The sequence below is a fragment of the Plecotus auritus genome, assembly GCF_963455305.1.
Source record: "Plecotus auritus genome assembly, chromosome: X".
Taxonomy (NCBI): Eukaryota; Metazoa; Chordata; class Mammalia; order Chiroptera; family Vespertilionidae; genus Plecotus; species Plecotus auritus.
Genome location: NC_137784.1, coordinates 10,621,654 through 10,643,950, shown reverse-complemented (window position 1 = coordinate 10,643,950; position 22,297 = coordinate 10,621,654). Strand labels below are relative to the sequence as shown.

Sequence of the window (22,297 nt, the reverse complement as noted above, 5' to 3'; positions counted from 1 at the left end):
ACAGTCAAAGCCAAGTGGAGGATTGGGACCAATAAAGAATACACTATCTCACAGAGAATCACTTACTACTGGGGCAGAGGGGGTGTGGTAGGGTGGGCAATATTTCTCTGAATTGATATTCATGAGTCCTTGAGTTCTTGAGTTCTGTGTCTGAAGGAGGAAAGAAGTTATATACATGAAGTGTGCAGGTAGAGAAAGGTGAATAAATTGGAAATGAGGAAAATAAAGTAGAAGGCAGGATTTCTAAAAATTGACTCTGGCCCTAGCCTGTTTGGCTCAGTGGATAGACCTGTGGACTGAAGGATTGGGGGTTTGATTCTGGTCAAGGGCATGTACCTGGGTTGCCAGCGACTGCGGCGTGTGTGGGATGCAACCAATCGATGTGGCTCTCTCCCTTTGATGTTTCTCTCTGTGTGTCTCTCTCTATCCCTTCCACTCTCTCTAAAAAAATAAGATTAAAAATTAAAATTGACTCTGAAAAAGCCAGTGATATAGATATAATTATATAGAGAGATCTAATAAAAGACTCAAACACATTTAATGAGAAAGTGGTCAACTTTTATCTGAAATCCTGTATATATTATTAGGAACAAAGTTTTAGCTTATATGGGAGTGACCATAGGCAAATGAAAATTAAAGAAAAGTGACATATAAAAAATTGTTATGCCACAAGAGAATAAAAGGAAAGAAAAATTAAAAAGTGAAAGAACAGATTAAACAAAAGAGAAAATATGTCTTTTGACTATGCTTCTTCAAATGTATAAAATGTAGGCTTTAGCATGCTTTTGCTTCTTCATATTCTACCCCACACTCTTGAGACTTTTTTTTTTAACATAAATTGGACCTTTGAATGATCTCTGTGATTCATTTTGCTTTCTTTCTCCAGCATCAAATATTAGTTGTTATATGTGCTTTTTGATTTGCAAGCATGTAAGAATGATTTAAGCAAGTGCTACCTTTCACTGGTTTTGGTGTTCAAAGCCAACCCTTTACTCCCATAACTTCCTCATTCTCTTATCTCAAAGCTATTTCTAGACTACCGACTTCTTTAATTCTTTAATAAAAAAAATACAATGTAGATATATGTTATTGATTATGTAAAAAAAGAAATTGTTATGAATAAATAAATTCTAGAAGTCAGCAGCTTAAAGAAAGACATAAAAAGAAAACAATTTTACAAACTTATCCAAATGCCAATTATAATTTAATACTCTCCCTTTAGGAATAAGCACTTTCTTGGTTTTTACCTTGAAATGAATTCATGAACATTACTTAAACCCCCATCCAAACAGGATGATTAAGAGACAATTAATAGCAGACATTTATTACTAGTCAAATTTAGTAAACATTTGCTTCTTTGAAACTTTTTGTTTATTTGCCAGATAGGCAAAAGCTACTTGATTTTTGTAGTATATCTTCTAGCAAATGTTGTGTTTGGAGTTTGAAAGCAGCATCCTGGGAAACAGTGAGCTGTTACCATGGTCTTGGAATGTCATAATCCTTAATTCTGCAATAGTCCTGCAGCCAAATGTCAAAGGAATTTTGGGCAAGCAACCTAATGCTTCAGATCCTCTGGTTTCTAATCTCATTATAAAACAAATGTAATAATAATCTCTCTCAGCTTCTTAACACTTTTCCTACCCTTGGCTTCAAGGCCCTTCTTAACAATCTTTCTAATCTCTCCTTTCACTTTGTTCACTCTCAGTGGCATAGGTGGTATATTTGACACCTGGAGCAGATCATTTATTAAAATGCCCATTATTTCTATGCCAAAATTATTTTCATATCAATCATATAATAATTGCAATGATCATTTTTTCAATTATTATTTAGTTTTAAAATAAAGAATTAACAATTTTAAAGAAATTTTTGTCTGGACAAGATCGTTTGGAGTTAGACCCATTTTCCCTGCTTCCCCCCCCCTTCCCCCTCCCCGCGCCCCACGAAGTACAACTGTAAACTCTGGAAAGAACTTAAGAGGCCACCAAGGGAGTACTCTGAAAGGTAGGAAGAGGAAGGCAAGCTGGTTTGGGATCCCAGGACAGAAAGAATGACACAGCAGCAGTATGTCTTATATGCCCCCACCCAACAAAGAAGGCAACCCAGGCCTTGCAATCCCAGACCCCCAACCTAACAACACAGGTCTGTCCAGGCAGGCTCACCAGATCAAGCAGTAGGCCCTCTGATAACACCAGGTGAGCCTGACAGCACTGGCAAGGGGAATGGATCAGCTAAAGGAAGTACTTTCCTCCCTTGCCAGACCTAAGACTCCCTTGCTGGGAGATACCTGGCATATTGGCACTGGCAAAAGAGATTCTTCCACACACAAGAAGCTATCTTGCCTAGGAAACAATCCATCTCTATGGGCCAGAGACATCAACTGGCCCTTCCTAGGGCAACCCCTTAGGCAGCACCAATAGGGACCAGTGAGAGTTCCAACAGCCCCAGATAAACCAAGCACACCCAAAAATACTGCAAAGGCTCTGAAAACTAAGTTATCATTCAAACCATACTCCAAAAAGTAGGTTAGGACCTGCATGCTACACCTAAACAGGTGACTACATGATAAAACAAAATACTTAAGTCTCACAGCATAATAGTACAAATATCCAGGATAAAATTGCAAAATCAAGAGCCAGGAAAATCACAACTTCAATGAAAAAAGACAATTAACTGATGCCAACACAGTGATGAATCAGATGTTGGAGTTATCTGACAAGGAGTTTAAAGTAACCATAACAAAAAAACTTCAACAAGCAATAGCAAATTCTCCTGAAATAAATGAGAATATAGAAAATCTCAGAAAAGAAAATGAGCTATGAAAAGGATGAAATGGAAATCTTCTAACTGAAAAATATAATACCCCAACTTTTAATTATTTTTATTGATTTTAGAGAGGAAGGGAGAGGGAGAAAAAGAAATATCAATGACAAGAGAGAATCATTGATCAGTTGCCTCCCACACGTCCCCTACTGGGGACTGAATCCACAACCGAGGCATGTGCCCTGACCTGGAATGGAATTATGACCTCCTGGCTCATGGGTTCATGCTCAACCACTGAGCCACACAGGCTGGGCTAACACCCCAAATTTTAAACCTGCTTGATGAACTCAATAGTTGAGTAACTTAATCAGCAGATAGAATCAATGAACTGTGGACATGTAAATAAAATGTATCCAATCTGAAAGAAACAGAAAATAGATTAGAAAAAAAATGAACAGACTCTTGGGGTCCTGTGGAACAATAAGAAAAAAATCATATCATTAGTGTCCCAGAAGAAGAGAAAAAGATTAGGGCTGAAAAAATATTAGAAGAAATAATGATGCAAAATACCCCAAATTTAGCAAAAGGAAACACACAGATACATGAATCTGAGCAAGCCCCAAACAGGACAAATACAAAGAAATTCATACCAGCACATCATAGTTAAACCTCTGAAAACTAAAGGCAAAGATAAAATATTGAAAGCTGCTAGAAAGAAATGATGCATTAACTATCAGGGAACATAAATTCTAATGACAGTGGATTTCTCACCTGAAACCACAGAGCACAAAAGCAAGTGGAACAATATTTTGCAAGTTCTGAAAGAACTGCCAACCCAGAGTATCCTTTAGGTGTAAAGGGGAATCCAGACATTTGTAGGTGAAGAAGAATTATGAGAATTTGTTGCTACCAGACATACTCTTAAATATTGGCTAAAGGAAGTTCTTCAAGAAGAAAGTAAGTTATAAAAAAAAGGAATCTTGAAGCATCACGACAGAAGAATGGCTTGAATCTGGAACACTGACAAGCACTGGTGAAGATGTGGTGCAACAGGAACTCTCATTCATTGCTGGTGGGCATGCAAAATGGCAGTTACTTTGGAACATTATTTGGTGGTTTCTTATAAAACTAAACATACTTTTACCATAAGATCCAGCAATCATAATCCTTGGTATTTACCTGCACGTGGATGTTAATAGCAGCTTCATCCATAATTGCCAAAAACTTACAAGCAACCAAGATGCCCTTCAGTAACTGAATGGGTAAGTAATGGTACATCCAGACAATGGAATATTATTTAGCACTACAAATAAGTGACCTCTCAGGCCATGAAAAAATATATAGAACCAACTTAAGTGCATATTACTAAGTGAAAGAAGTCAATCACTTCATGATTCCAATTATATAATATCCTGGAAAAGGCAAAACTATGGAGATAGTAAAAAGATCAGTGGTTGCCAAAAGGTGGAGGTCAGAGGAGGGATGAGTAGGTGAAGCACAGAGGATTTTTAGGGCAATGGGAATACTCCGACTTGTATAATGGATACATGTCATTATACATTTGTCAAAATTTGTAGAATATGCAACACCAAGAGTGAAACCTAAGGTAAACCACAGGCTTTGGGTAATTATGATGTGTTAATGTACTAGACACATCAACTATAGCAAATGTGACACTTTGGTGATGCTGATCATGGTGGAGACTATGCATGTGTAGGGGCAAAGGGTAAATGGGAAATATCTGTACCTTTCTCTCAACTGAACCTAAAACTGCTCTAAAAAATAAAGTCTTTTAAAAAATAAATCAGTGCAATATATATATCAACAGAGTAAAGAAGAAAATTTAAATAATCAATGTTAATTGATTCAGAAAATACATTTCACAAAATTCAACACTCATTCATGATTTTAAAAACTCTCAGATTTGTTCTTCATTCTCACAATACCTTTGGCTATTTTTGGTCGTTTGTAATTCCATATGGATTTGAGAATTTTTTTCTATTTTTATGAAAAAATGCCATTGGCACTGTGATAGGGATTTCATTGGATTTGTAGATTACTTCAGGTTGTATCAACATTTTAACAATATTCACTCTGCCAATTCAAGGACATAAGATAGCTTTCCACTTATTTGTATCTTCAATTTCTTTTCATCATTGTCTTATAGTTTTCAGTATACCAGTACAGATCATTCACCTCCTTGGTTAAATTTATTCCTAAGTGTTTTATTCTTTTTTTTATGCTATTGAAACTGGGATTGTTTTCTTATGTCTTCAGTTAGTTCATTATTAGTGAGTAGAAACACAACTGATTTTTGTATATTGATTTTGTATCTTGAAACTTTACTAAATTTGTTTATTAGTTCTAACAGTTGTTTTGTGGTAGGTGTTTTGTTGTTGTTTTTTTGGTGGAGTCTTCAGGGTTTTCTATATAGAGTACCATGTTACCTACAAACGGACAATTTCTTCATTTCAGATTTGGATACATTTTATTTCTTTTTCTACCCTAATTGCTCTAGCTAGGACTTGTACTATGCTGAATAGAAGTGGTGAGGGCACCCTCATGTTTTTCCTAATCATGCACTGTTTTGTATGATATTAGCTGTGCACTTGTCATATATGGCATTTATTAGGTTGAGGTACATTCTTTCTATACCTAATTTGTTGAGAGATTTTATCATGAAAGGATGTTGAATTTTGTCAAAAACTTTTTCTACATCTATTGACATTGTCATATGGTTTTTATCCTTTATTCTGTTAATGTACTGTATTACATTTATTGATTTCAATATGTTGAACCACCCTTGCATCCCAGGGATAAATGAAACCCATATAGCAAAAAGACTCCAAATAGCCAAAGCAATATTAAACAAGAAGAGCAAAGCTGGAGGCATGATACTTCCTGATTTCAAACTGTATTTCAAAGCTACAGTAATCAAAACAGTATGGTACTGGCATAAAAACACAAAGACCAATGTAATTTAATAGAGAGCCCAGAAATAAACCCACACATATACACACAACTAATCTCTGACCAGGGAACCAAGAATACACAATGGGAAAGGATAGTCTCTTAAAAAAATGGTACTGGGAAAACTGGATATGTAAAAGGATAAAATCTTACACCATACACACAAATGAACTCAAAACAGATTAAAGACTTAAATGCAAGATCTGAAACCATAAAATTCTTACAATAAAACATAGGGAAGAAGCTCATTGACATTGGTCTTGGTAATGATTTTTTAGATGTACAACAAAACGAAAATAAACAAATGGTACTACATCAAACTAAAAAGCTTCTAGACAGCAAAAAAAAAAAAAATCAACAAAATGATAAAGTAACCTATGGAATGGAAGAAAATATTGTCAAACCATCTATCTAAGATTGTTATATAATTCTAGAGGCCCGGTGCATAGATTCATGCATATTGAAAAGAAATTAATTAGAACGTGGCTGACAGGGCGGAACTGGGCATGATGGGCCAGACATGCCCTAGAGCCAACCTCAAGCACTCCCTCCCTAGCCAGCCACACCTGGGGTGGTGCCGGGGCTCAAAGAGCATCTGTGGAGTGAGCAGGGTCCCTCTGGCAGGTGGGGTCCCTCAGCCTGGCCTGCAGGGGATCAGGCCAAAACTGGCAGTCCAACATGCCCCGAGGTGTCCTGGAGTGCGAGAGGACACTCTGTAAAGTTGCTGTCGCTAGGCAGCTCCTACATTGAGCATCTGCCCCCTGGTGGTCAGTGTGCATCATACCTACCAGCTGTTTGGACAGTCGGCCAATCAGCCAGTCAGCCGGTCACTTAGCATTTTATATATCTTATATAATAAATAAGTAATATGCAAATTGACCACCACTCCAACACACAAGATGGCCGTCCCCATGTGGTCAAAGTTGGCCACCCTCATGTGGACACAAGATGGCCACCACAAGATGGTTGGCAGGGGAGGGCAGTTGTGGGCTATCAGGCCAGCAGGGGAGGGCAGTTGGGAGGGACAAGGCCTGCAGGGGAGGGCAGTTGGGGGTGACCAGGCCAGCAGGAGAGGGCAGTTAGGGTCGACCAGGCTGGCAGGGGAGGGCAGTTAGGGGAAATCAGGCCGGCAGGGGAGCAGTTAGGGGGTGATCAGGCTAGCAGGCAGAGGCAGTTAGGGGCAATCAGGAAGGCAGGCAGGCGAGCAGTTGGGAACCAGCAGTCCTGGATTGTGAGAGGGATGTCCAACTGCCCTGGATTGTGAGAGGGATGTCCAACTGATCCTGCTAAATGGGCAGTTGGACATCCCTCTAGGGCAGTGGTTCTCAACCTTTCTAATGCCTCGACCCTTTAATACAGTTCCTCATGTTGTGGTGACCCCCAACCATAAAATTATTTTCGTTGCTACTTCATAACTAATTTTGCTACTGTTATGAATCGTCATGTAAATATCTGTGTTTTCCGATGGTCTTAGGCGACCCTGCTAGTGGTTCCCAACCACTGCTGTAGAGCCCAAGACCACCGGAAAACACAGATATTTACATTACAATTCATTAACAGTAGCAAAATTAGTTATGAAGTAGCAATGAAAATAATTTTATGGTTGGGGTCACCACAACATGAGGAACTGTATTAAAGGGTCGCAGCATTAGAAAGGTTGAGAACCACTGCTCTAGGGGTCCCAGATTAGAGAGGGTTCAGGCTGGGCTAAGGGACATACACACACCCCGTGCACGAATTTTGTGCACTGGGCCTCTAGTGTATAGATAAGATATTACCATCCAAAATATATAAGGAACTCATACAAGTCAATAGCAAAAAGAAACCCCACACAAATAACCCAATTTTAAAATGGGTAAAAAGACCTGAATCGATATCCAAAAAATACATACAAGTAGCCAAATAGGTATATGAAAAGGTGCACAACATCACTAATCATCAGAGATATGCAAATCAAAACCACAATGAGATAGCACCTCACACCTCTTAAGACAGCAATTATAAAAAGAACAAGCGATAACAAATATTGGGCAGGTTATAAAGAAAAGGGAATCCTGTATGTTGTTGGTGAGAATGTAAATTGGTACAAAGATTATGAAAAACAGCATGGAGGTTCTTAAAAAAATTAAAAATGGAACTACCATGTGATCCAGTAATCCTACTTCTGGGATTTATTTGTTTTTATTATGACATACATTTATTTTGTTTTAAATAATAGACATATAAATAAAATGCAAACACTATGATTTAATAAGTGAGTGAAAGTAATAAACTGATAATTCCTTTAAGTATGTAAATAAAAAACATAAACATAAAAATGGCCTGCCTCCACAGTAATCAGTGAAATATAGTTTACTACCAAATGAGAAATATTTTGGCCTAGGCTGGTGAGTATTCATAAGGCAAGTACTGCCAGAACTCATATTTGGAGTTATTAAGTGGAACATCCTTTTTAAAATCAGATTGGCAACATGTAAATGTTTCTGCATCTGCCCCAGAAATATTACAGCTGTATATTTATTTTGAGATATTATTAATGGGGAACATCAATATACACAATTGTAGAGTTCTTTACAACAGCAGAATTTGGAAATAGCCCACACTTCCAACAGTAGAGGAAAAGCTAAGTTTTATGGTGATGCATACACTTAATGGAATTGTTTATTGAACCACTGAAAATGTTTACGCTGATTATGTAATATTATTAGAATGCTATGGAAAATGCTTATCAATGGAAGTTATCCTATATAATAAAGAGCTAATATGCTAATTAGACCGAACAGCAGAATGACCATCCGGACGACCTTCTGGACGAAGCTGGGGCTGTGAGGGCTGAGCCCCTTGCACGAATTTTGTGCATCAGTCCTCTAGTTATGAGATAAAAGCAGGACTAAAATCATAGGTAATACTGTTTCACTTGGGTAAATGCTATCAAGAGAAAAACTTGAAGGGAACATACAGATCATTGAGAGTGGTTATAACTGAATGTTTATCATGAAGATAAAATAGCTTTTTACACTTACGTTTAATTTTTAATGAAATTTAGTCATAATGAAAAATCCTTTTTAAAAGAATAAATTATATGCACTCTACAGTATTTCCATTTTAACCGTGAATAAATTATAAAGCAATAATGTTGTAATTTTCAAAAGGTCACCTCTATTTGCAAGTAAAATATTTGTTCTTAAAAGAAAAGCAATCACTATAAATCTCTAATGAGGACTCTTCTAATAGAAGGGGTGAAAGAGATAATCCAGGATGATAGTGGTCGGCATTTATGCAACCCTCCTGTCAAGTTTGGGGGCAGTTCCTTCAAGGCAGACCATCAGCGAATGAGAAACCAACTCTATCCATGCAGACTGCAATATGAGCTTCAGAGATTGATGGGGATATTATGGTGAGTGGGTTTAGGTGGTGGAACTACATTTCCAAAGGAAGACGTGAGAGCTATGAAGAGAAACAGACCCAAAACCTTACTCCTAGGGCTGGGCCAATGTGGGAGAAGGTCATGAAGAGGACAACTGGAAAACGCTATAGCTTGGTGGTTGAGTGATGCCTCAGGAACAGGATGAGCTGTAATGGGAGAGGCAAGCTTCATCTCAGATCCAACATATGGGTGGTCTGGCTCAGAAATTGGGCAGGAATCATCCTGGGGGTGAAGAGCATCAGGATTCCCCTGGGAGGAGCTGAGGTAGCAGGGGCTGACAGGGAGCAGTCTCATGAGAGCACTTGGATGTTGACCTGGCACAGGGAGGCCACAAATGCAAAGGACAGCAATAAAAACTGCTAGCCATCCTAGCAAGAGAGGTTTTTCTCATGCTCTCTTTTTCTCCTATAAAATTTTTCCAATCATAAATTTCTAAACAGACTCATAGATACAGAGAACATTTTGACGATTGCCAGATGGGAGAGGGGTTGGGGGATGGGTTTAAAAGGTGAAGGGATTAAGAAGTACAAATTAGTTGTTACAGAATTATCATGGGGATATAAAGTACAGCATAGGAAATATAGTCAATAATATTGTAGTAACTATGTATGGTGCCAGGTGGGTACTGGAAATATCAGTATATGATTATGTAAAGTATATGATTGTGTAACCACTATGCTGTACACCTGAAACTAATACAAAATAATATTAAATGTAAACTGTAATTGAAAAATTTAAATGATTTTAAATGGAAAAAATAAAATAAAATTTTATAACTTGAGAAATTCTCATAACTGCAGAAAAATGACATGATTTAACTCCTATCTGTGTTATACATTGATGTCCTATTACAAAACAAGTGACCTTGCAACTCCTCCCACTTCTTACAATTGTAGTAAGAGAAACCTAGTCAATAACATTGGAGAAACCTGCCATGCATGAATTAGGACAAAGCTTGCCCATCACCCACACACTGAAGTTTTCGGGAACATGCAGTACATTTTGTGACAGGGACCATTTGTGAAATTAACGACCACATTCTCCTTTGTTTATACACTGTGTGCCAGCTAGATCAGATAGGGTGTATCTATGGGAGAGTTAATCATTTCCAGCAGCCGATGGGCTTGGTGGCTGAGAAAGTCCTCAGCAGCTCTTCTAAGAGACAGCTGTAGAAATGTGCTCTTGCCCTCACCATAGTGCCTGGCACAAGGGGCTGTAGTTTCAGTGATTGGGGATGTTGTCCCCTTTACATAGACTGTCTCAGCAGCTATTTTTAATGATTGTTTTGGATAATATTCTCATTGTCACTCTAGGGCATTACTCCAGGGCAACTTTACCAATTTTTGCTTTCTTACTGGGAGATCAGCTGGCTCCTTTGTGAATGAATTTTTAAGTAAGAAGAAAAGTAACCCTGATGCCTGTGTGTGTGTGTGTGTGTGTGTGCGTGTGTCCGTGTGTGTGTGTCCAGTTCTCCTGCCTGCCCTCCTCCTTTCAGCATCATTTCCCCCGTCGGAAGCCTGGGTAGTGTGGGGTCATCTCTGAGCTAGCCTGTCCTTGGTCCTTGATGTGCCCGTATTTCAACCACACCGATCCCATAGGTGGCATTGTTATCCCATCTGGCAAAATAATTCAGCTCTCCCAAACCAAATCTGGGTCTATTTTCCACTTAACCAAAATCCACTGCCTTATTATTTCATGTCCCTGACTCCAAATCTCTTCCAGGCTATAATTTTTGTTTCTGGTCCTTTCTGGTGACCTATATGGATTCCACTCTGTCTCATGCAACCTGGCTTCTCACTTGGCTTGTGCAGGGCTCTCCACTGATTGGACAACCCTGGTAGCCTCAGGTGACAGTCACATGGCTTCAGCCCCAGACCCCTCTCTGTCCACATCCTCCCTCCCCACAGAAAAGGAAGGTACATTTGAGGGTTATAAGACTTGAACCAGATACGGTATATTGAAGCTCCTTAGGAGCAAGAGACCACAGATGTGAGGGGAGATCATTGTGAATTTAACCATTACTTATTGAGGGCCCCCTGCAGAGAGAATTGAGGTAGGTTCTGTGGGAGATGTACGTCAAGGACTCACTTACAAGTCAAGTCAGAAAGACTAGACATGACATCAGAGGCAAGACGGCTGCTCCTGGTACAGGGGATCCAAGTCCACAGAGAGAAGCAGCTGGTTCAAAGCCACTCCAACAGAGCAGTGAGAGAGCAGGAAATAGAGATAAATGCTCCTGACCTTGGGCACAGGAGTCAGCCTTGGTCAGAGGCAGGAGTGTGCCTCTAAGTCGCTGCTCAAATGAAAACTGCCAAGCGCAGTACCTTCCAGATTAAGTGCAGCCACGTGGTAGTTTAGATTAGTTCCTTCACTTGTCTTTAAAGTCAGATTGAAATATCAGTTCCTGACCTACTTCCTCCTTTCACTTGTTTTTGTTAGATCGTTTGAATCCATAAAGTCTTCACCCCATCTGGGACTAAACCAAAACAAAAGCAATCCAGCAACTTCATGTATGTCTTAGGATGCTTTTAATTGCAAGCAATAGAGACCTAACTCAAAGAAACTTAATCTAGATAGCAGTGTAATAGTTTATGTAACAGGAAGTACAAGTTCAGGTGGCTTCAGAAATGGTTGCTTATTCTAGCAGTTCAATAACATCATCAGAGTTCCAGATTCTTCGTCTATTTTTGTTGTGCTGCTTTGAGAGCATCAGGTCTCTCCTAGGCCGGCTCCTGCCATCATAGTTATCATCCATCCAGTTCGCTTTGAATACCCAGTTTATGCCTTAGGCCCTTACATAATTAGTAATATCAACCCCTTTTACCCTCAGTAGTGCACCAGTTTATATAATCAAGTATATGGACACCTGCATCATGTTTTTACTGACAGTTCCAAATGGGGTTTCGTTATCTTCTTGTTCATTGGGAGTGGGCGGGTGGCTCTCCTATAAAGAACTTACCCATAATACTCCTAGCAAATCTCTTCTCTGGTCTATTTGTTCCAAATTATAGCAGGAGGGATTCCATCTGCTGCAGATCAAATAGACCCTATGCTGAAGCTAGGATTAAATTCTAAGGTATATGGCTTTGTAGGAAAGGGATGGATACCTGAACAACATTGCGGTTCTGTTAGGAAAGAGGAATGGGGGATGCAGAATGGGGCAGCCATAAGCAGAGCCCTTCATAATGAGCCTTTTACACTTTGACAATTTCTCACAATCCTGTGAAATCAAATACTGTCCTGACTGTGAGACTAGACAGAATTACAACTGGACTAAAAGAAACCAGTGCAGAGCAGGGCCAGTTCATATATAAAATCAGGGCATAATACAGTTCACATGAAATCTCTAAATAAAGAATACTGAAGCCCTCCATGCCAACAACATTAGAAGTCTCTGTTCTATCAAAACGGTTAAAACCTTTCTCTTACCCCACAGACTCTGAATATTCCTTATCTAAAAATGCCGTCCTTAAATATAATAATTTTCAAATGTCATTCTTGCTGGACTGTTTCTCTGAATGTTTTCCATTCTCTTTCCCTGAGCCTAGGTTTGATTTCAGTCCTCTGTGCTTTAATTACCCTTTGCATTTTTTCTAGTATTAACACTTTTTCATTGTGATTATGTGTTTAAATGCCCACCTGCATTCAGTCACTCAATCATCTAGTAAATATGATTGACCATTGAATTTTTTAAAGACTTTATATTTTAAATACATTATTCAACTTCAGTAAAATGCAGACCCCTTAAGGATTTTGTGAAAGCAATGGACCCCTTTCCCCAAAGACATACACACCCATGAGCACTAAATTGGCATTACACCTTCAAGGCTTCTAGGAACTCCTAGAGAAATTCACAATGATGCTCATGCAGATCAGATCAGATCAGATCATGTTGGCATGGCCAAGGGTGATGGGCTCAGTCATCAACTTAAGTCACATATGTCTTCTGCAGAGCTCATCAATACCCACTGGTTCAACTAACACCCAGGGCTTAACAGCTTCCAAATCTAGGTCTCCAGCTTAGATTTTGAACTCCAAGCCTGTTCTTGCAAATGCCTACTGGACTTCTTTCTGTGGCTACCCAAGATATACTTCCAACTCAAGATGTACTAACCAGAACTCCCTGGAGCACACACTGGTGGTGCACTACCCACATCTTTTGGATTCTACCATTTCAACATGCTCCACAGACATTGAAGCTGCCAACCAGTATCCTTTCCCTATACCTGATAAAGACTCTCTGCATGGATGGAACTGGAGAGCATTATGCTAAGTGAAATAAGCCAGTCAGAGAAAGATAAGTATCACATGATCTCCCTCATTTATGGGATATAATGAACAACATAAACTGATGAACAAAAATAGATCCATAGACAGAGAAACATCGATCAGACCATCAAACTTCAGAGGGAAGGTAGGGGAGGGTGGGGATATGGGGGAGAGATCAACCAAAGGACTTGTATGCATGCATATAAGCCTAACCAATGGACACAGACAACAGGGGGGTGAGGGCATGAGCGGGGGGGATGGGGGATAATGGGGGGATAAGGACACATATGTAACTCCTTAATCAATAAAGAAATTTAAAAAAAGACTCTCTGCCAATACTGGGTGGCAGGTTGAAATTGCCAGAAAATCATCACCCTATGAGTGGGACAATTCTGAAGTGGGTGTTTTGTATGATGTCCAAGAGTTTGTTTGCAAGATTAACCTCCACTTGCCCATGGTAGTAATTGGCCTTGATTACATACCCTCTATTGGCTGTCATCCCTCTGTTTCCCTTTCCCACACCCCTCCAGTGTTTCCTTTGCCTTGGAAATCAACTTTCTGCACTCAAATCTTCGTTTCAGGATTGGCCTCCGGGGGAACCTATGACATTCATCATTTCCAGCTACAAATCTAATTCTCTTCCCAGGGACTTGTATCTCGCTGACCACACCCCCATCCACTTTGTCATATGATTCAGAAAGCCAGGTGTAAGTCACCGTATTTCCTCCATAATTATTCCTGTTGATTCTATGTCTTGAGTACCACTTGACTCAAGTTCCAACCCTTCATCTCTGTTGACACTGCCTTGATTCAAACTGGGATCATTGCCACAGTCTCTCTCACCTGGTCTCCATGCTGCCAACCTTACCTCTCTCCGATCAGCACTTCACACCCACCATCAGAGTGATCATTCCTCAACCCAAATCTTTCCTGGTTATTCACACCCTTGCTTCAAGTCCTTCAATGACTCCCCACTGACTACAAAAAGCTCCTTTACAGGACAGACCAGGGAATCTTAAATAACTCCTGCCTTCCCCTGTCCCAATCCCCACCACTATTCTTCACAGACTACTCTAGCAGCCTCCCAAAATATTTGCAGCCTCCTTTGTATCCAAGCTTTGGTACCTGCCATTCCCTTCACTTGTAATGGCTTTCCCTCACTTTGAAAAACTCCTGTTCATCTCTCAATGCTCAGCTCTTGTCACCCTCCATGTGCAATCTTTTCTGCTCTCTTCATGCCATTCCCTACCCCTTCCAAGTACAGGGATAGGCCCCTCCTTTGGTATTCATCTGGCCCACTTTTAACTCCTCATGTACCACATAGTGTCACTTTGTATTATTAACACTTTATTTACTGGCCTCTGAGTTCCTTGGGGTCAGCAACCCTTATTAACCATCTTTCCAATCACAGTCCTTCGCTCAGTGACTGCCATACAGCAGGTGCTTAAAAGATGGTTATTGAATAAATGAGTGAATGGCCCATCTATATGGCAAGTATGTTGAAAACTAGATTATGAGGAGATGCTGTATTAGAGAAGCAAGATAGAGATAAAAGAATCAGATCTGAGACAGAAAAATTCTTCAGTCCTAATTTAAAAATCACAAAATATTAGAGTTACATATCTCAAAAATCACCCTGAGCAACTCTGGAAATTTTGTTTTCTTCTGTTGGGTATATCTTTTCTTACCTCCATTTTCTTAGTCATCCCTTTAAGTGTATGAACACAATTCTTCCATATTAATGTCTTTATTCTTTCCCAAAACATCTCCTTCACCCCGACCTAGATCCTCTCTTTCTGGACTCCTCTTTTTCTCTTCTCTCTGCAAGGGCAGCCATGATGAAAATACAGAGGGGTGCCACTGTACATTTCTTTGGGAATAGGGGCAATGATACCTATTTATTATGCATTAATCCGAATCAATATAGTATTTCCTAAAAACATAAGCACTTCAAAGGGCAGCAAATATGAATCACAATTGCCAGTGATGTTCAAACATGAACCCATGGTTGTGATGAAGCCATCAAAAGAAATAAGCTAGTAATTGCCTTCCAGGATGTCAATCCCTACCTTTTACACACATGCCCCTCAACACACACAAAACCTTTATGGATCTTTCATCCATGAACTTGCCCTATTATAATTGCCTAGCTGTGTCTTTAGTTGTATTCCAGCTACATCCTGGTAACTGAGCCCTCACATACCTGATCAGAACAGTTATTAGATCCATAGAGGAAGTCTGTGGTTATTGAAGTGGTTGAAGACATTCACAGACAAATATCTCCATAGGTATCATTAGTTACTCACAGCTCATTTAAAACCCAAGAGCTTGGCCAGGCCTGTGTGGCTCAGTGATTAAACATTGACCCATGGACCAGGAGGTCACTGTTGGATTCTCAGTTAGGGTACCTGCCTGGACTGTGGGCTCATTCCCAGTAGCAGGCGTGCAGCAGGCAGCCAACCAATGATTCTCTCTCATCATTGATGTTCTATCTCTCTCCCTCTCCCTTCCTCTCTGAAATCAATAAAAACATATTTTAAAAATAAATAATTAAAACCCAAGAGCTTGATTGAAAAAAGTAGGAACTGGTCCTTTCTGTTGATGTTCATTATTATCAGTTCTTAAACTTGCACTGTGTGTATTTCTGCCCTTATATTGATTGGGCACTTCTTAATTTAACTCTTCTTTTTCATAAGAGGAAATTTAGTATTAAGAGATGGTATTAACAGGGCTGATTTCTCTGTTAGGGGCAGTAGGCACAGTGGCTGGGGCCCACAAAGCTTTGAGGGGCCCATGGAAATGTTTTAATTTCATTTAAAATCAGAAGAAAAAGTGATCTTTTAGGTTGAAGAAAATGTTTTAATATATAATATTAATATATTTATCTTTACAATGCAATTGAAAAAAATGTAATTTTTACTTTTTTATGGAGGAAGGGGTCCACAAAGGCAGTGTCCACGAAAGTCATAGTGAGGCCCTGCTTTCTACCACATAAGGCTAGAATAGAACCTTTTAAACACAAGTTCAGGTTCCCATACTAATTATAAACTTGCCAGGCTGCTCTTGATGTATTTCTGTTTGGCCATCCCACTTCTACAAGAGGTTAAGTCATGGTTACTACTCACAGTGTTGGGACAGCTCTCTGCTCTGATTAAAGTCATTTCTGCTCTGCCATTCGCTCTTCATCCTGTTTTGATGAGTAGAAAAATAATCTTTATGGATTAATTAAAGCAATGTAGTTGCTTTCTTTGCACAGTTAAAACATTTATAGTATTTGGTTTTCTATTTTGTTTTAAAATGATCAATAGTAGTAATGATACTTATTATTTATATACTGATTAGGAACCATATATTCATCATCTCTGTAACTCCAGTTCTTAGCTCGGTGTCTGGCAAATACTAGGTGCTTAATAAATGTTAGCTTAATAAATGAATCGCCTCTCAAGCAATTATGTGGAAATGAAATTATGTCCGTGGACTAATATTGTCTTTAATAATCTCCCACCTTGTGAGAAGGATCTTCGACATGTATCACAATTGGCATTTTAGAGTGTGATCGCTGGGCCCTTCCCACTTCTCCCACCTTCATCAACCAGACACTTCCTCCCTCCTGGGCTCCGTGCTCTCTCCTCTCCATCCTGGGGTCTGAAATGGTCCCTAGCCTGTTGGGAGGTGGCAGGGTCCGTGCTCCACCGTCTTTCCCACCCCCCACTCCCAACCGGCGCCCGGGAGCCTCTTCCTGCTACCAATCCACGCCACCTACAGCCACGCCCTCCCCATGGGCTAGATCACCTGTCCCTCCTCCGCCACATCCTCTTTGGGTACCCTTTCGCCCCCCTCCTGCTCCCCCTCCTCCGCGACCTCCCTCAAGCCCTCCCCTTCCCCGCCTCCTCCCACCCCTTGGTGTATATAGTAAAGCCCGGGCGCTGCACGCAGTCACACACTCGCCCGGACAGAGGCGCACACACATTCACGCACAATCGGCAGCTGTGGCAGCGACAGCAGCTCAGTGACAGCAGCGACGGCGGCTCGCCCCGCTACGCACCCCCTTCAGGAGGCGGGCGGCGAGGCCAGACCGGAGAGTTCCCGCACCCGTGACCACCCCGCGGCTTCCTGGAGGCGGCGGCTGCAATAGCAAGGTAGCGGCCGCGGCGCCCCCGTGCGGGCTGGGGTCCCCCCTCGCCCTCCCATTGCGGACCTGCCTTGGGAAGCAGGGGGCGCGCCGGACCGGGAGCGCCTGGCGGGGCCCCGCGCCTGGGGAGGGGCCTGCTCGCGGGGGCAGGACGGCACCCTGAAGCCCGGGCCAGCGGGAAGGGCCGGGCGGGGGGCGGAGGCGGGGACGCTGGCGGAGGCCGCTATCCGTGCGGTGTATCTGGGCCCCGCTCCCGTTCCAGGCGCCGCGCACTTGCCAGCGGGGCCAGGGAGGCGGCGCAGGCCAGCAGGGAGGGGGCCCCCCGAAGTGGGTTTCAGGCTGCCACCAGCGCTGGCACCGGACGCAGAGGGTGGCGCACGGTGAACTCCGCGCCTGGGCACCGCACCGGGCTGCCTCTGGCTCTGCCGCTCTGCCCCAGCCCAGAAAACCAGCGCCTTCCAGGCCCTTCGAAAGATGGATTCTGTTGACGTATCTGGCGGCCCTGGCGAGCCGGGTGGAAAGTTGGGTTTTGCCAGATCGCGCTGGGCTTGCCTTTGTGACGCTTGGCCAGCCCCGCATCCTCCCGGAGCCGGGTGAGTGTGCATAGGCGCCCCGGGAGCCCTCTTGTCCCCCCAGTGCTCAGATTCGGGGTGGCCCACACTGGCTCAGGCTTTCTGCCATGTTAGGCATCGGGCAGCGTTCGTGCTGCATTTTTTTTGCGTGCGTTTCCGTGGTGCCGTTTGCTGCGGAGGGAGTTGTTGCTTCTTGCCGCGCTGGCTTTTTCAGGGTCACGTTTGCGCGCTGTGTGTTTGCTTGTTTGCTGGTTAAAGCCCGACTATTGTTCCGGATAAGCTCTGCCTGGGTGGGGAAATGGCATCCCACCACGGTTGCCGGCGAGGGGTAGAAATGTTGCCAAACAGCTGCTGCTTTGTGTTTCACTATCGGAAGTCCCTGGAGTAGGTTTGGGGCACGACGGATGGATGGAGAGAGGGATGGGGCGTGGAGAAAGAAGGTGGCTTTGGAGGAGCGAATTGTCACCCACCCCGTGGCATGCACGCAGCCTCCTTTTCTGCCTGCCAAACTTTTATGAATATTCCTTTTGTGGCACGGGGAAGCCTAAATGAATTCAGCCCAGTTTTCCAGGGAAAGGCCACCGGGCTTTAACAATGGTTTGAGAACTTAATCAATGAGAAAGGCAGGGGGAGGTGGGGGTGGCGCTGACACCATATCAGGGATGTGGCTGCTTCTTGCAGAGTCAGGTGGGAGAGAGGTAGGCAGGGCAGGGCGCAGCGCCGGGTGGCCGCGTTCTGGGAACTGCCCAAAGCTCCTACCTGTGCCCACAGGAGCCACCCTCCTTCGTGCCCCCACCCCGCAATTTGCCCAGAACTCAGCGACTGGGCGTGAGCTGCAGGCTGCTGCGGTGCGCAGGCTGGCCCCCCTCATCTGGCGTTTTTTAAGGATGTGTAAATATTTTGCTGAGGATAAGTGACATCAACAGAATGATATTCCGCAGAGCCCGGGTGTGCAGCGATGATAAATAGATACGGCCAAACAAAGTTTTGATAACCGCGGATTTTCATGGCTCGCTCTGTTTCATTAGGGTCTTTGTTTTTGTTGGTTTAGCATTCTCTCTCATCCTCTGGTGTGATCCCTTTATTTAGCCGATTCTTGGAAGCTTCCCTTTAGAACAGAAAGAAAAGCAGCCAGCAGGAAGAAAACAATTTTTAGCCTTGCATGCATAGGGCAAGGTTTGCTGTGCTTTTTCCCAGAGAATCTTTCTCACCATTTTCTGGATGCCTCTCTTCCTCCTTTTGAGTCATCAGAATCGTTTGTTGATTCACCAAGAGACTTCTGATAACTTTGAAAATGTGTAGTGATGTGCCTTTGTTGCGGTGGAGGGGTGGCAGTGTTGGAGGAAGATAGTGGGGAGGCTAGTGGGTGGGAGCCACTCACTAGAGCAGCATTATGCTCCCACCCAGTTTTGTCCTTAGCGTTTTATTTTCAAAGGGGAAAATGGGGAGGGGGAGCTGTGCTTCAGAAGCTGGGGGTGGGCTGGAAGGCACAGATACATAAGCCTGGTGGTATCCCAATTCCTCTGCTCCTTAGAAGCCCAAAGAGGCCACCTACCCACTACCAGACCCCACCTCACACACACACACACACACACACACACACACACACACACACACAATATACTCCAAATTGGCACGTGTGTCTCATCCTGACAGGTGCCCACTAGAGGCAGCCACAAGGTGCCAGGCACTATGAGCCAATTCAGACTGGCATTTATGATACTGGCTGCTTTGGTACCAGCACCAATCAGCTATCCAGGGCGGGAGTCCTTTACAATGCATAGAAACCCCAGACTTTCAGCATTGATGCTCAGCTCAGGAAAACCTGCCCAGCTCAGGATTAAAAGAAAGAACAGCTTTCCAGGTGATGCCAGTTGCCAATGTGAAAACTTGATTGATGGGCAGCTGGGTATTGACTGTAAAATAAAAAGTCTTGTAGCCAGAAAACAGCCTCTGAGACAGGGTCTCTGAAAGGCAAGAAAGAAAGAAAAAAAAAAGGATGGGAGGTATGTGACCAGGTGCTGCTAGGAGTTCTATAGCACCTGGAAACACATACAGCACTAGTTACAATGACCTGAAAACTGGATAAGACTAGCCTCCCCCAATCCATTGGACTCAGAATAGAGGTATTCTGAATGGGGAGATATTCACATACAGTGTGCTGTGACTCTCCAGTCAGAAAATACGAAGTTTCTGTTCTCTGGTTCCTTCTCTAATCTTAGATTTGGGGGAAGAGGGTAGTGAAGGGAAATAAATTGGGAGAGGAATTGATATTTGTTGTTGCACTGTCTGCCAAATACTTCCCATGTGGGAATCCATGATGTGACAGAGGTATTGTTTTACAGATAAGGACCTTGAGGTTCAGAGAAATTTCCTGTCAAATGTCTGATTCCAGGCTTTAGTGGTTATGATTTAAATGGGCAACATGTACCTCTACCCCTCCCCCAAATCTCTTATTTACTGTATTTATCCCAAAGGCCAGAGTCCTCAGCCCCTACCCATTCACAATATATGGTACCTAAGGGCAAGGGGAGCCTACCAAATACCCAGCCCAGTCACCCAGGGCATATGTGCCAAATAGATGGACCCCAAATAGTCCCTAACTAATTAATGTGGAAAGGCTGTGCCTTTTCATCTTAGAATACCCAATACCCAGCTGTTGCTTAATAAGTGAGAGTTGAGTGACTAAATGATGGAGCTGGTAGAGTGAATGGTGTTGGGGAGGGAGCTGTAAGTCATTCTCAAGGGAAACCCAGCAGGGAGAAATCTTGAGCTATGAACGTTTGGTTGGGGACTCAGTTCCTGGTGTTATGTCCTGAGTAGTTATAAGCTGACAAGTCCACATGAGACAGGCATTCCCACCTTGTGGATGAGGATAGCGAGACTGAAACTGAGGCCCAGAGGGTGAGCAGGTATTTTTGACTTTTAACCATCTCATTAAATAAACTCAAAATAAAAATGAGTTGGGGTCTTGCTATGTAAATGCATTGTCAAAGCTAGTCCCTTATCCCCATTCCAACCAGATGGCAGTCTTAACCCCCTATAATTTTGGAGTCATTGGGAGAGCAGGGATTTGAATCCATATATGAGATGCTTTCGACTCTGCTGTCTCCCTTATCAGAATCTGAGGGAGACCTCAGAGAATGAGGCTCTAGAGAGGAGGAGAGGCTAATTGTACTCTCCCTTGCACAAAAGCCTGCGTGGGATTCTGAACTAAGCTTGATTTAGGAATTAGGGTGGCATCTTCACTGTAGAGTTGGCAGCTCTTGTCTTTGGAGAATGCCTCTGATTATCACTTCTCTCTCCTACCTAATTGTCTGCCCAGACACCCATCATCTCATTCTTTCCAGATTCAAGGTGTTTCCTTCATGGCTCACAATTTTAAAAAATATGTATTTTTATTGATTTCAGAGAGGAAGGGAGAGGGTGAGATAGAAACATCAATAATGAGAGATAATCATGGATTGGCTGCATCCTGCACACCCCCTACAGGAGATTGAGCCTGCAACCCAGGAATCATGTGACCTCCTGGTTCATAGATTGATGCTCAACCACTGAGCCATGTGGCCTGGCTCACAATTTTTTATGAGCCCCTTGATTCTACTGCTCCCTTGTGAGGTTTTTTTGTTGTTGTTAGTCCTCTCCCAAGGATACTTTTTCCATTGTTTTTTTTTTTAGAGAGAGTGGAAGAGTGGGAGGGAGGGGGGGAGAGAGAGAAACATCATTATGAGAGAGATATATCCATTAGTTGCCTCCCGCACGCACCTGCAAATGCCCCAACCAGGGCTGGGAACAAACCCACAATCCAGGAATGTGCCCTTGACCAGAATCGAACCCAAAATTCCTTGGTCCGCAGGCTTATGCTCTAACCACTGAGCAATGCTGGCCAGGGCAACTCTCTTCTGTTCTAATGGCCACTGATAGGAGGTGATTTTGGTTTCCATATTAGTACTTCTGTATTTCTCACATGTCCCTCCTTCTCATTCTAGCCATGAACACACACACACATGCATGTTCAGACACAGACACACATAATTTGATCATGTTTCTCTATCTGCTTCACCAAATTATATTGCAAACCCAGAAATGTTATTGAAAGAACATACTTGACTTTGGTGATCTTCTGCCCCATCCTGTGCCTTAAACAGATCAGAAAAGCTAAGA

At 42.5% G+C, this 22,297-nt stretch overlaps 1 protein-coding gene across 3 annotated transcripts in view; it reads left to right on the top strand.

The window, feature by feature from the left end:
• Positions 1-17,367: 17,367 nt before the first annotated feature.
• Positions 17,368-22,297, top strand: part of RAI2 (retinoic acid induced 2) — a 67,343-nt gene continuing 62,413 nt past the window's right edge. For 2 of the 3 annotated variants that reach the window (XM_080653712.1, XM_080653711.1), the window contains exon 1: positions 17,368-17,568. The gene's annotated coding sequence lies outside the window, so the exon portion shown is untranslated. Of the gene's footprint in view, positions 17,569-17,769; positions 18,155-22,297 lie in introns of those variants that run through there. The other variant, XM_080653710.1, reaches the window with a different exon arrangement.